General features: G+C 37.0%; 2 long non-coding RNA genes across 4 annotated transcripts in view; one reads left to right on the top strand and one right to left on the bottom strand.

Moving 5' to 3' along the window:
* The window catches only part of LOC122809489, a 1,088,146-nt gene that overhangs the window by 678,233 nt on the left and 398,362 nt on the right, over positions 1-11,551 (top strand). The gene's annotated exons all lie outside the window — the stretch shown is intronic.
* The window catches only part of LOC122809490, a 312,957-nt gene that overhangs the window by 223 nt on the left and 301,183 nt on the right, over positions 1-11,551 (bottom strand). For both annotated transcript variants that reach the window (XR_006365913.1, XR_006365914.1), the window contains one exon: positions 1-1,567. This exon is cut by the window's left edge and continues 223 nt beyond it. This is a non-coding gene — a long non-coding RNA (uncharacterized LOC122809490). The remainder of the gene's footprint in view (positions 1,568-11,551) is intronic.

The following is an 11,551-nucleotide window of genomic DNA, read 5'->3' as shown; positions in this document are numbered from 1 at the left end:
TATTATTCAGATTTTCATATATGTGTTAGTATTTTTATAATTGATAGACCTATAACTGAGAGATATGATATGAAATGATATGGTGGGAGACAGGAAAATTCATTGTCAAAATCCATGTACATCACAATGTAGTGGAAATTCTACAAGTTTTTGTTAGCAATTATGACAATTAGCAATACTTCCATATATACTTAATACTTCAAAGAGCAAGTAATTTCTAGTCTATTTTATGGCATCAGCTGAAATCTTAGATGTTGTTGAAGAAAACTGTCACTGATATTTGCACTGTAAGTTGCACATTTTGAGAGATATTCAGTGTTATCTATTTTGCTAATTATACAATAGCTCATACGTTTTCATATTTCTGTAAATATTCCAATATACATGCATCCAGAGAGGAATTTCTTACTGTTGTGCCATAGCTTGTATCTGGTTAATAAAAGTGTTCTAACAGTATATATCTAAGGTTATATATTTTACAAGGTATGACAATTTGGTTTAGCAAAAAAATATATATATAACTCTGGTTTTGTGTGCATTGTAATATATTATAGCATTTATGAAAAGACTACGATTGCACTGACTGGGACTGCTGCAAAGGAGACTTCTTACTAATAACATTGCTGTTTGTATAGTTTTAATGGCCTTTATTGTTCACAAAATACTAATATTTGTTTATCTTATGCTTTTATTTTGATTTTTCAGAAAATGCTCTAGAATGCAAGGATGTATGTAGGCTAGAGGTGTGACATTCCATATCCCATAGGTTCTAATGAGATAAATAAGGTCACTTGCATATACTTTAAAGATACTGGCTCATACACTACCTCATCTACATTGTACAGTAACTAAATTAATCCATCACTTGCATGCTTAGCAAGTGTAAATATTGTAAATACTATTCATAATTTAAAACTTGCATAAATTAGTCAATGTCTGTCATATACTGTATGTTGCACTTCAATAAAAACTTTCTCTTTAATAATCAGTTTTAATCAAACTGTATGTCCATATTTGTTTGCCATCAAAGTTACCTGCTGTATTTTTAAGAATCTTCCAGGCTGTTACTGAAAAGGCTCATTAGACCATCTCAGCTGCCTGGTAAACAACTGGTAAATAAATAAATAAATAAAACTAGCTGAGTGTTGAGGCGTCTTCTTGTAGTCTGATAAAAATTCTAACTTGAATCCTACTTGAGTACAAATCATACTATTGGTTGTTTCCTTTAAATAGTCTTAATCAGAAAAATGTCAATAGGCCTGGTGTTGTGTTTGATAAAAACAAAGTTAGAAATGTCATATATCAAGTTAGGCTGTGGCATAGAATAACCTAATGAACCTCTCCACAGTTCTTAATGTAGCAAGTCCATGAACATATTAATATAATACATAACCAGAGTTTGACTTAAGCTAGGAATTATTCTTGGCAGTGTTATTTTTATTCCTGAAGAAAAGCTGTTGTACTATCTTGACTCATGATACATTTTTTTTCTTGTTCAGCAGAACTTTTGTTATGTCGATATAAATGAAAACGAAGACTGCACTGTTTCATGTCTTCAATGGATTCCCTGGAAAGCAACATATTCAGGAGTTAATGGTTTGAGGTTAGACAGTGGCAGCATTTACAATGTACCTTTTTATTTAACATGACAAGTAATTGCAGCCCAGGTTCTGACATGTTGGTAGACCCTATGCAGAATATATTTCCTTATTATGATTACATCAAAAGCATTGTCAAGTGGTTACTAATGGTTTACTATCAAAATCTCGCAACTGACAATTGCGACTGTGCATTTATGCAACCTGAAATGTCATAAAACACATTACCGATCGTTCACATAAACAAAAGTAAGAAATAAGGAAAGTCGACAATTCAGGAATATCGACTTTACTGAAAATATCTACACTTCTGGTTATGTGGTACAAACATTTTGCAGGGGGGCAAGCCCCCCTCCACCTGGCTGCGCCACCCACACCCCCTGCTACGTATGTATACAAACTACAAGATCGCACTACAGTGAAGGAAAGGGTAAATTTCCTGATCCCCTCTATTGTGCGATCTCAGTTCACAATAATGAATCTACAAGAGCGAATGCACATTATAATTTGCTCTTGTGGATTTGTCTTTTTGAAAATCAATGTTATGACAACTCAAAACATTGCCTTTCACCTTTCCAGGTCGTATAACTGACATGCATCATTTTGGTGATAAACCATTATGAACACGAGCCATAACATGATCATAGCCAAAAAAACAGAAAAACAAAAGGAGAGCATTACTACTAAGCTAGACAGTATTACACAGTATTATATGCCATCAACAGACGTGAAACATTAACAGCTATTAAACAGTGCTTGCAGTGAATGCTACCATCATTTTTGCTGATCTCAGAAACAAGTGTCTTTTGAAATATTAATCTAGTGAATCATATATCATAGATATTGTTCATGATAATTGTAAAAGCAGCTATGCCCTCTTCCCTCTTTTAACATACTTTTTTCTGTGCATTTTCCCCATTTCCTACCAGTGGCATTTCTTCTGTGATCTGAGGAGACCTATTCACTCCCTGTTCCTCAGAGATAGTTACAGGAGGCCATCTTCCAAGCAGCCACCAGTGGTTTCCAATGGTGCTAAACCCTCCCCAGATGGTGCATGTCCACCATTGTAGATGTTCCACAAAGCTACCAGATGGATATTCATTGGCAAAAACAGGCACCTATCACAGCCTGTATGCTGCAAGTTTCATACCTCTCTCTCTCCAGGAAGTGACAGACTTACAGCAGACTAGACCCCTTCCCATCCACAGGATGGGCAAGTGGCTGACAGTCATTCACTGGCATCCTTCCTTGTTGGCTTCCTGAGTACCTAGGCTGAAGTCATGGTTTGATCCCTTGGTGCCATGAGGGCCACCCTTGTTTTATCACATCTCAGCTCATAATGTTATATTTTTAACACCTTTATTTAATTATTACTTAAGACATAGGCAAACATATATTTGTGTAAAAGAAAACGAACCATATGAACATGCTCCGTCTTACAAACGTTATAGATCCCATGTGTTCTTTTGTATAACTATCATCACTCCAACTTTACATAAATTGCTCAATTCCTGCCTTCATTTAAACCTCACCTCTTTTCCAGAACATTATTCTGCTTTTATTGTTCCCCAAATTTCCAATTTTGTATGCAATTTGTTCCTACCCTTTTCTAAAGATCCCACTTCTACGTTCCAATATTCAGTACTTTAAATACAGTTCTTTTAGACTATAATTTCCCTTTTCTATTAACTGTTTTTTGGCAGTCACCAGAATTAAACTTAACAAGGCCTTACTATGTCTAGGCAACTCAGATCATGTGCCCCAGCTCTAAAGAATCATTTCCTTAGTTACACACATTTGCTCACCCATTATTTCTGACAGACTACTCTTTAGGGAATTATTAAAGTGTGCTAACTCATTACACTCCCAAAACATATGTTCCTAGTTATCTCTTTCTTCCTCATCACACCTACAAAATTTGCCACCTAACTTAGGAAATAATCTTTGGAGTCTGTTTGGGGTATGAAAATAAATATGTAAATATTTTCAAGCAAAAATCCTAAATCTTCTAGACTAGCCATACATATATCCTCCCATTGTCCCATTGTGAATTGCTTAACCAATACCTCTTCTTAATTTTTTCTAACCACCTCTGAGTCCTATAGTTACTATGCAGTATTTATATGCCCAACTAATTTTCCTTTTTAACAACAGCTTCTGGTCTAAATTCAATGAAAAACTCTACCGGAACAGATCTTTTGCTTAGGATTCTCCAGTCCTTTTCTGTTTGCCTATAGACTAATATCAATTCCTGATAAGGAAAGCAGTCTCTAGTCTGCAGTCCAAATGTCTTCTTTCCTTTTCCCATTCTATAACTTTTACCTCTCTAGTTATTTTCTTCCAGTGCCTTTGTTTCTTTACCAGTTGTCTCCAGTAAATTCCAGCCCGTTGCCTACTGTTTGTTACCCTAATTGCAGTCATCCCTATTGGCAAGATCTCTTTTCTCCATTCTTGTGTTAGCTTCGTTCTTAGAATTCTTTCTTCTACTTTATGAATATAATACTCTGCATGGCTTTTGTTATTCTCCTTAAAGATCTGCATCCACAAATCCCACTCTCTTCTTATTTCTTGAAATTCCCCCATTTTGTCATCATTCCTTTTCACGTTGAATTATAACTTTCTGCTTGTATCAAGTCAAATAATCCTAAGCCACCTTATTCTGTTGGAAGGATCAACTTATCCCACATGGCCCTTGCCCTCTTCCCCCCAAGATAAATTCCTTAAACTCTTTATTCATTATTGTCCTCAACTTCTCCTCTGGTTGATAAAATATGCCTGACCTGTATATAAAACTAAAGGGACTAAAAGCATGTTCACTGCTTATATCTTGTGACACATATCCATAAACAAGGGTTTCCAGTTTCTTAGTTTTTGTATCATCCTTTGTTTAGTCACTTCCTATATAACCTTAGCTGCCATAGCAAAAGCCTTTTTAATCCAAACTCCTAAACACTTCATTGTATTGTGTCCCCATAAATATGGGGTGTTTCTGAACAAATTCATGTGTAGGTACATAATTTGCATCTCTAGCTTTTGTTTTATCTTTACTTTTATATCCTGAAAGACTTGAAACTGTTGCAAAATGTTCCACAACATTAATATGTCCTTTTCTGGTTTTACAAGCTACAAAATAATACCATCTGCAAAAATGCCAATGTTTCTTTATTACAATACCAATTCTATCCTTAAATTTCTGGGTCCCTTATTTTCTTTGTCGTTGGCAGTAAATATAAAGCAAATAAAGGTGAAAGACAACATCTCTGCCTGGTTCCTGTGTTCAGACACGTCTCAGAGAGGAACCCCCTCACTTTAATTCTTGCCTGTGGTCCTTCATATACCTCCCTGTTTAACCTTGTTATTGTATCAGAGGAATGCAAATGCTTACACTAACCTGCTCATAAAATTCCAGCTTACTCTTTCAAATGACCTTTAAACAGTGGTATTTTCTTACATTCTCCTTACCTCTGCATCATTATTGTTTTATTAATGTTGTCAAATGTTTGCATCCACTGCAGAAAACCACAACGAACTACAGAAGCATAGTTGGCTTAACCAGTGTCCTGTGTTGGCTTGGCACCATGAACAGGCAACCCACCCCCCTCAGCTCTTCAAGTGAAGGAAATTAAAGGACATTTCTTCTACTAGCAGACCAACTAGTTGGCCAAATGAACAACATGCCCCCTCCCTCCTGTCCAGCCATCTAGTCATTTAGGTCTATTTCTGTGTCCTGCCCACACAACCCTCATTGAACATAAAATTAAAAATAACTGATTTCTTCTTTTAAACTGTAGCAAACTGATTGCTACAAATGAAACAAAGAGTTGCTACAATTTATACCCTGCCTGCATGGAGCACTACAGCACCCATATTTTAGTTAAATTACTTTTAAACCATAGCATACTACAACAGTTTAGACTGCACAGAAAGAGCTACAGCAAGGTTTGACCAAAAGTGCAATATTGACTTTTAAAAGCCAGTATTGCATTAGAGATTTGGATCAGATATTTTTAAGCACTGCTTTCATTTTATTCCACCACTAGCTATAACCCCTGAAGAACTTTCTATCTTCCCTAGTAACACCTCAAGACATTTCTATCTTCTCTAATAACAAGCGTCCAGTCTGGTGGACCCCAGCCATAAACAAGCTCTACAACAAAAGGAGGAAGCTACTACAAGATAGAGCAAAATCCTTGAAAGGTAAGACACCTTTGATCATTATAAGTAAAAAACTAAGAGCTCTCATAAAATCATCCAAGGCAAATTTTGAGAGAAAAATCGCCAAGGACTCTAAAGACAATCATAAGGCCTTCTTTAGCTATGTTAGAAACCTAGGAGGAAACTCCCAGATATGCTCAGAATTAGTTCAAAATGATGTGAAAATTACTGAACCTACACACATTGCTAACATACTGGCTGACAGGTTCAGTGCAAACTTCTCCCAAAAGGAGAGATATCTATTCCAGAGGATTGTAGCCCCCCAAACATCTCCAACGCCCAGGTGAGAACTGCCCTCACTAAGGCAAAAAACACAGCATCCATGGGACCAGATGGTGTCCCCGGCTGTGTGCTTCATGAACTCAACGAGGAATTAAACCCACAGTTAGGACAGCTGTTTAATCTTAGCCTCACCTCAGGATACGTACCCAAGGGGTGGCGCACGGCGACTGTGGTCCCACTTCATAAGGGCGGTGCCTCCACAGACCCTGGAAATTACCGCCCCATTAGCTTGACAAGCCTTATCTGCAAAGCCATGGAGAAGATCATAATGGAACTCATAAATAAAGACAAAGGGAACTTGCAGACTTTGGATCCAACCCAGTTTGGCTTTGTCAAAGGCAGATCCTGCCTCTTAAACTTGGTTGACTTTTTCGAGACAGTCACCAAGGCCATTGATGAGGGAAAGGCAGTCCATACAGCCTACCTCGACCTGGCAAAGGCCTTGACACAATACCCCACTCAGGTATCATCGAAAAACTCATCAGCTTGAATGTAAACCCATACATCACAAGATGGGTTGCAAACTGGCTAAGTGACAGAACCCACAGGGTCAGAGTTGCTGGAGCCATGTCAGACTCAAAGCCTGTCACAAGTGGTGTCCCACAGGGCTCAGTCCTGGGTCCACTCTTGTTCGGCATCTACTTTTCTGAAGTACAAGCAAACACAGGAGGGTTATGGCTGACAAAGTTTGCAGATGACTGCAAACTGGGCGCCATAGTCGAAAACACATCTGACACAGATATCCTCCAGAAGGGCCTCACAGAAGTGGATAACTGGTGCCAGAGCCATGGCCTGAAGTTAAACGCCAAAAATGCATAGTCATACCCTTCGGGAAAAACAAGGTTACCCCTAGCTACCATATAGGTGGCAATCCACTGAGCACAGAAAAAGTCATCAGGGATCTGGGGACCCAAGTTGACAGTAGCCTTCGCTTTGACACTCATGTTGCTAAAGTAGTTAGGAAAACCTTCTATATTGCCCACCTGATCATGAAGGGATTCACATCTAGATCAAGGGAGGTCATCGTCCCCTGTACTCATCACTCATTAGACCTATGATTGAGTACAATGCCCGTTCGAATGTATCTGACCAGACACCTGCTGCAGCTTGAAAGGCCCCAAAAGTTCCTCACCAAAAGGATAAAGGGTCTCAAAAATATGTCTTATGCTGCCCAACTGAAAGAACTCCAGCTCTATTCAGTCTCATACCGCTTGCTCAGAGGTGACCTGTGCCTGACATATAAGGCCATGTCAAACCCAGATTTGATGAATATGCTTCACCTCAAAAATCTAGATCCCTCAGAACCACAAGGGCGGAGACTTAAACCTTGACACGGTTATAAATAGAACGTGCTGGAGGGACAGATTCATCACCCAGAGACTCCCTATGCTGTGGAACAAAATCCCGGTACATGTGAGGCAGAGCACCTCGCTGGCCTTGTTCAAGAGGAATCTTGACCAATGGATGGGAGATCGCAGATATACCCCAGGGATTACTTCAGTGTCACTGCTTGACAGAGGCACAGAAAAATGATAGGAATAGTTTTTATTCAAACTAAAGGGGTGGCGAAAGCCACATAACTATGGGCTAGGTTTATAAATGCCCTTGGGCAGATAGCCTAGTATGAACCTATGAACCTATGAAACCTATGAACTGAATCATTTTCACTGCCCATTCCTTAAATTCTTCCCTTTTAACAGGTAGGTGGGGAAGCACCAATGTCTCATTTTTACTTCATTACCCTACATTTTTATCTTATTTTTTTATTGCAGCATGATCTGAAGTAGTTATTGGATATATGTTAAAGCTTTTGATTAATTGCTTATGTTTCTGTGAAAGATAATTTCTGTATAGTCTAGTCCAGTTATTCTACCTTAGGGAATAATATATAAATTCTCTCTGAGTTCTTACTACTGAATTTATGTCTTCCATACCTAATACTTTCATAAATTTCTTCAGAAACTACCCTCTTTTTATACGTTTTCCTTTCTAGTTCTCCAGATACACCATCACTGTTACAAATCAAGTTCCAGCCCCCACCCGTAAGTAATATTCCCTGCTGAAAGCTAATCATTTCTCCCCAAATTTCCTTAAGCTCCATAATAGCAGTTTTAGGTGGAATATAAATACATGCCAGTAAACTCCTCTTACCTTGCCAGTAGCCCTTGCTACCACAAATCTACCATCATTATCTTTTTTCCCCATTCTATCACTATTGGAGTTCTTCTTACAATTAGTATAACTACTCCCCTTTTCCTTTGTCCCTGATATTATGCTGAACATGCATCCTGAAATCCTTTCTTTATCAAATTCACATACTCATTTTTTCCAAATGTGTCTGCTGTAGTATTGCTATTTGCACCTATATTTCTCAATATAATTCAGTGTTGTTACCTTTTTGTATATACCTGTGAAGCCATTTATGTTCCAAAATAATGTGGATAGTGTAGCCATTATGATAAGAAGTTATTATTCCCATCTGTTATACATGATAGCTTTTTAAATTTCTATTTCCAGCTTGTGTGTTACATGCATCCACTAATGTTTGGCAGGTTGATCTTTTATACAGTTTATTTATTTTTCATTTGTTTACTGAGAAAGTCCAACTTGGAATAAGCCAATTTTAAGCAAAGGCCTAAGGAGAAATGCACCAAAAGCATGTCTTTGTAATGTGGGTGGAAACCAAAGCACCCAGAGGAAACCCACACGAATGTAAGGAGGACATGCAGACTACACAGAGAAGGCAACCCAGCCAAGAATCAAAATGGAGAACCTCTTGCCATGAGGAGACAATGCAAATCACTGCACCACTGTGCCATCCAGTTGTTTCTTGTCATCTCCATTTGAACCTATGTGAAATGTTTCACATTTTTTTATTTTAATGAAAACCCACAAAAAATACACTCCCAGAATACCCCATAGCTATTTATTTTTAAAATGAAGACACAAAACTATATATAATCTGCAAATAATGAAGTGTAACCCTCATGATAGGAGCAATTGTCCAATATTGACAGCTGTACCCACATGCATTACCTAACCTAAAGTTAAGGTTATTTATGCTAAAGTGCATTTTACATCATGTGCTTCTACTTACACTGTTTCCTGTTTGTTCTTTTCTTATCTTTATTCCCCTCCCAAGTGTGCTATAAGAAAACATTAACTTTTAGCCTTAAGAAAAGTGCACTGGTTATCTTTAAATAAAATTAAATGATGCACTGTACTAGCAAATGCACTGAAGTATTTAGGTATTTAAGTTACTTCCAGTAATTTCAAACTTTAATTTTTGTAAGTTGCTTGCCCTTGTACCTTTTAATTTTATATTACCCTCAGCAAACAATGCCCAGACCTCTCAATATGTATTGTCTGCACCTGTAATGAGCTTGTATCCTTGGAAATATAAGAACAAATGTATGCTCACACTACATTTAGTTGCTAAAGGAAAATTTTTCATTACATTCACATTATATTCATATTTTTCAAACCCACATGCTTACACAAAAAATTGTTTTTAGATTAAGCCAAGGGCATTAAACCATTCACCTATACAAAAGTAAGTGAAAATCTTACCTTTGCATATATCATAAGCAGTGCACTTTTACACCCATCCCCCACTCCAGCAGCCAAAGACAATAAACAATTAACTTAAATATGCTTTTGTCTAGTTTTTCTTCATTTTTATATTGTAATGCCTACATTTTTTAAAAGTAAAATGTACATGTTTACTTTAGTATCTTTATCACACACAGCAACAACTGAAAAGATTCACCCTCACCACTCATTTTAAATACCTTTGACTACCACTACACAAATCTACTTTACTATATAGCATGCAATTTATATCATGTTTTATACAAGTACTGTTAAGAACAAAAATTGTTTTACTTTCAGAAATGTTTTTTTTCTTTTCAGTGTCCTTGCAAACATTAATGACTTGGAGAAGGATATATGCTTTTCAGTCCACCCACAAGTTTAACAAAATCAGCAAAAGTCCAGTTTTTCTCTGTTGCTTTTTCTTATAAAGCCACATGTCACAAATGTGACTGCTGCTTCATAATATCACATTTATTCACTAATTTCAGTGTTGCTGGTCTTCTTCATGTTCACCTCCATTTCTTAACACCAGACTCTAGTTCAAGTCCAAAGTACTCCTGATTCTTCTCTTCAACTCCTATAGGCTTTTTTCTGTTTCTCAAGCATTTTCATTTGGAACAATGGAAAAGGTTGTACTGGTAAAGTCTATCTATGAGCTTTAGTATCAGAAGAATGAGAAGTAGAGTTCCCCTTCTATTTGTTGTATTTCTTCTTTAGCCTATTTGGCACCAAAAATGTCTTTGATCCTCCAAGAAAAATATTCTGAATACAGCTGGATGCAGCAGCTTGAGTCTCATCCCAGCTTCTTGGCATTCTCTAATTGCTATGGGTATGCAGTGAATAAATAACAGAAAGTCATTTTCCTCAAACACTCTACTGTCTCCAATTTTTAATTCTTTGCCCTACTACTATAGTTTTGTCAGGATCGACTGTCTCTGTTTCTATGATTACAGCTTTACTAATACTGGTATTGGCTGCTTTATCATGGCCAGATTTGGAGCATACATTTGATGTGCCCTTTTAATTAATGTATCCTGCTGTGGAATACTAGTCCAGTTGCTTATTTGTGCTTTCATAAAAGTAATAGTGACCTTCCAGTTTCTTTGGTACAACAAAACATTTCAGATTTTCTCTGTGTGCTGAGTCTTCTAACTCTACCATTTTTGAAACAGCTCTTCTTGAGAAGTCTCATACTCAGCCAGCCTTTTTATTCATTTTAACCTCTGATTTTTACAGCTTTATCAATTCATCTGAATAGTTGCTTAAAGCTTACATATTTCCAGCATTTTGTTGTTTGATTTGATATAGTCCTTTAATGTTTAATTTATGTTAATCAACTCTGAATACATTTGATTGTGTTTTCCTCTGAATTACAGAAGCCATCTCCTGTACCAAAGCTGGAGCTTGAACTGCTTTTTGCTGATGAGTTGCATAATTATTCCCAATCAGTGTTTTTGCTTCATTGTTTCTAGATGATTTTCTTTCAGGCATCTTTGCTGGCATCCAGGCAGTGTATTTACCAGCTAGTTACTGAATTTGATTAAAGCTGGCAGAATTACTAAACCTTATCTCTCAGTTTCTTTTTTCACAATGGAAGAGCTGAAATTAAGATGTTGATCTGTGTGCAGCCATCTTGTAAGTCCCAACTCATAATGCTGTGGAGGTGAACAACATGTAGACCAAGACGTAAAAACAGAGAGGGTATCTTTACATCAGAAAGATTTATTAAAACTCATAAAAATGTTCTGTTCAATTCCTGTTCTTATCAGCCTATAAAGGCAGATTTTGTTTAACAGTATTGATTCTTACAGCAATGTAACCATTAGATACTTTGTTTGGTGTGCTCTGATGGTATTCTTCAT

This window comes from Protopterus annectens, chromosome 8.part0, assembly GCF_019279795.1.
Source record: "Protopterus annectens isolate FY-2018-M chromosome 8.part0, PAN1.0, whole genome shotgun sequence".
Lineage (NCBI taxonomy): Eukaryota > Metazoa > Chordata > Ceratodontiformes > Protopteridae > Protopterus > Protopterus annectens.
The sequence above is the reverse complement of the archived record's forward strand: the minus strand, read 5'-3'. Positions and strand labels throughout refer to the sequence as shown.